We start from the raw sequence: 3,885 nt of genomic DNA, 5'->3' as shown, positions 1-3,885 counted from the left end.
CTGGGCACCTTCTCCTGCTTGCTCCTGCCTCCCTCGCGGTGAGCCGAGGCTTCCGCGGCTCTTTGAGGAGGAGGGCATGCCCTTCAGATACACTTTTGTGTCTCTTGGATGCTTCGCAGAACCAGTACTGCTTGCTGACTGGCCTTTCCTGAGATGAGGTCGGGAAGCTTCCCCAGGTAGTTGTTTAATAGTGAGAATGAGATGATGTTCACCAACTTATCAATTGGGGAAATAAAATAATCTTGTGGATCACTTTTTTTTTCCTGCATACACCATAACATCATAGCCTCAGTTTAAGTTTGTGTGTGTGTAAGTAAAAGTAACGGAGCAAGGGCTTGAGTGTCCATGGCATAGAAAGCCAAATTCTGACGGATTGTTTGCAGTAAAATAAGGGTTTATTTGCAGGGCGCCAGGCAATTCACAGATCCACTGCAACTTGATCTTTCAGTTAGGAGTTCTTTTTTTTTTTTTTTTAAGGAGTTGTTTTTTAAAGGGGGAGAACAAAGAAGCTGGGAGTAATCTTTGGCTTGTGTAATTTCTGTGACATTTCTGATTCTAGTATCAGGGAGTTGAGTTGTCCATGATGTACGATTCTCTGATCAAATGGTCCAAGGCTTGGGGCCTATTAGCTCATCTTGCCCTGGAGAAGCAGCCTGAGTTTGTTCTTTACTAATGGTATCTTCAGTACCCGGTTTAGGACATTAATGATGTCATCAACACAGCAGTTTTAGTCATCAGACTCTGGTTGATTAGTGTTCAGATAGCACAGGATTGAGGTAGCGGGGGACAAGAAAGGGGATAAAGTTTTGGGTAAAGAGATTAATCATCAATTCGGTAAGGGAATTTGGTGGTAGGAGGCCTTGGTTTCCTGTGTGTTGGAGCATTTGCTGTATGCCAGGAACTGTGCCAAGCATTGTACATGTAGTCTTTCATTAGGCTCTTGAGCAACACTGTAAGGAAGTCCTTAATCTCCATATCACTGATGGAGAAACTCTGGCTGAGAGAAGGAGTAATTTGATCTAGATCACCAAGCAGTTGAGATCAGAACTGAGCCTTCATTCCGGAAGCATGTAGCTCCAAAGTCTGTGTTTGAATCTGCTCTACAGTCTTTTTCTAGAACATAAGAATTAGACAATTCTTCCCAATATATGTTGACACTAATAAACTTGTGGAAGGGTATGATTGGTTTCATAAGTCATTTCTGGAGCTTTTGGTTGTGTTCTGAAGTAACCTCAGACATGCTGTAAATGAATTTAGACATTTTTTTTTCTTTTTAAAGCTATTCATTCTTTCAATCTAGTGAATTCTGTGAATTTGCTTCCTAATAGGAGAAGTGATTTTTTTTTTTTTAGCCTTGAACTTCCTTCTTTTGGGTCTTAAAGGGTGCTGTCTGGTTTTTAGAAAATGAGATTTTGGTGAACAGATCTGTTTCCCTTCTAATCATTGTCTTTATACTTTTGGAAATTCCTTTAAAAGTCTTTATTTCTTCTTATAGAGATGCCTGATATATTGTCTTAAACATCTCTTCCACCCTCACATTAAGAAATACAGCTTTGGAATTTGAATTCACCTTAGTCTAACCCCTTGCTTTTATTTTTAATTTAATCTTTAATTTGTATTGGAGTACAGTTGATCTATAATGTTGTGTTTCAGGTACAGCTTAGTGATTCAATTATATATATATGTATTATACTCAGTTATATTTAATATATCAGTTATATACAGATATATATGTGTGTGGTATACATATATATATTCATTCTTTTTCAGACTCTTTTCCCATCTAGATTATTACAGAATATTGAGTAGAGTTTCTTGTGCTATAGAATAGGTCCTTACTGATTATCTATTTTATATATAGTAGTGTGTATGTGTTAATCCCAAACTCCTAATTAAGTGTTCCCCAACCTTTCTGGCACCAAGGACCAGTTTTGTGGAAGACAGTTTTTCCATGGGCTGGGGGGCGGGGATGGTTTTGGGATTATTCAGGTGTATTATATTTATTGTATACTTTATTTCTATTATTATTACATCAGCTCCACCTCAGATCATCAGGCGTTAGATACTGGAGGTTGGAGACCATTGTCCTGATTTATCCTTCCTCCCCAAGTTTCCCCTTTGATAACACTGTTTTTGAAGTCTGTGAGTCTGTTTCTGTTTTGTAAATAAATTCATTTGTATCTTTTTTATTCTGCATGTAAGTGATATCATATATTTATCTTTCTTAGTATAATTATGTTGAGATTCACCCATGTTCATGCAAATGGCATTATCTCATTCATTTATGACTGAGTAGTATTCTATTGTAAAGATGTACCACATCTTCTTTATCCAGTCCTCTGACAGTGGACATTTAGGTTGCTTCCGTTATCTTGGCTATTGTAAATAATACTATCAAGAACATTGGGTCTAACCCCTTGCTTTTGTAGATGGGGACATAGAGGTGCAGAGCTTAAGGAATCTTGTTCAAGGTCACCCATTAGGTTTAGCAAATTTGCTTAAACATTTTGTTCAGTGCTCTGACCCTCTTCTTGTTTCTGTGTATCTTTTGTCTAGTGTATATTTGATAAAAATAGTTCAAGTTACTAGCATATTAAACAATTTAAGATATCTTCTCCCTAGTAACTACACTTCCCCACTTTTGAATAAGTATTACTTACACTCAGTATGGGTTGGAGAGGTGGTGGTGGAGGAGTTTGGCCAGGAGTTGGTGGCCTTTTGGCAGGAGGAATCTTCTAAGTGATATATCAGGAAAGAAAAATGCATCAGTGTGGGGAATCTTTGTGATTATGCAGGGATTTGTATTACCATCATGATTCCCAGCTGATGGTATTTCAAGTTATAGCTTCTAGTGGCACAAGGAAAGGATTATCAAAATATTTCTGATATTTTAAAAAAACCTTAATATGGTCTGAAAAGCTGTCAGCAACACCTTATGAGTACTACTAATTCTTTTAGACATTTGAAAGAAACCATAAAAATAAAGTTTTGTGTCATGGATTTATCACCAAGCTTTTTTGGAAAAATTGCAAACTGGTAGGTATGTTTCAACTATACATTGAACACCCGTACTACCCTCACCTTCATTTAACATTCTGCCACATTTTCTTTAAAAATTTATGTTATTCAATTTATATAATTCATAATTTACAAAAATTATATCATTTAAAATATTATATAAATTAAAAATATTATATATATAATATATATAACTTATATACACATGCTGCTGCTGCTGCTGCTAAGTCGCTTCAGTCGTGTCCAACTCTGTGCGACCCCATAGACAGCAGCCCGTTAGGCTCCCCTGTCCCTGGGATTCTCCAGGCAAGAACACTGGAGTGGGTTGCCATTTCCTTCTCCAATGCATGAAAGTAAAAAGTGAAAGTGAAGTTGATCAGTCCTGTCCGACTCTTAGTGACCCCATGGACTGCAGCCTGCCAGGCTCCTCCGTCCATGGATTTTCCAGGCAAGAGTACTGGAGTGGGGTGCCATTGCCTTCTCCGATGTACATATGCGTGTATGTATAAACTACATTCATATATTTTTGTTGAAGTATTTGAGAATAAGTTACAGCTATCATGGCACTTCATCCTTAGATATTGCAACGTATGTCTCCTAAGAATGAGAGACACAAATAACCACAATATAGTTATCATACTTTAGAAATATAAAATTTCCATAATACTAATACCTAATTTATAGGGCAGATTCGTATTTCCCCAGTTGTCCCCAAAATGTCCTTTTTAGCTGTTAGGTTTTTTTTTTTTTTTAACTGGGATCAAGCCTCTGTAGTATTTTTTTTCTGGTCTGTCTAGATAATTACGTACTACCTGGTGATTATGCTCGCTCTTAGACTTGTTGCAGCTGTTTATTTACACATCTGTG

At 37.1% G+C, this 3,885-nt stretch overlaps 1 protein-coding gene across 1 annotated transcript in view; it reads left to right on the top strand.

Moving 5' to 3' along the window:
* SUCLA2 (succinate-CoA ligase, ADP-forming, beta subunit) overlaps positions 1 to 3,885 on the top strand; it is a 44,571-nt gene that overhangs the window by 576 nt on the left and 40,110 nt on the right. The window lies entirely within an intron of this gene.

Source organism: Bison bison, unplaced genomic scaffold (assembly GCF_000754665.1).
Source record: "Bison bison bison isolate TAMUID 2011002044 unplaced genomic scaffold, Bison_UMD1.0 scf7180017863994, whole genome shotgun sequence".
Lineage (NCBI taxonomy): Eukaryota > Metazoa > Chordata > Mammalia > Artiodactyla > Bovidae > Bison > Bison bison.
The sequence above is the reverse complement of the archived record's forward strand: the minus strand, read 5'-3'. Positions and strand labels throughout refer to the sequence as shown.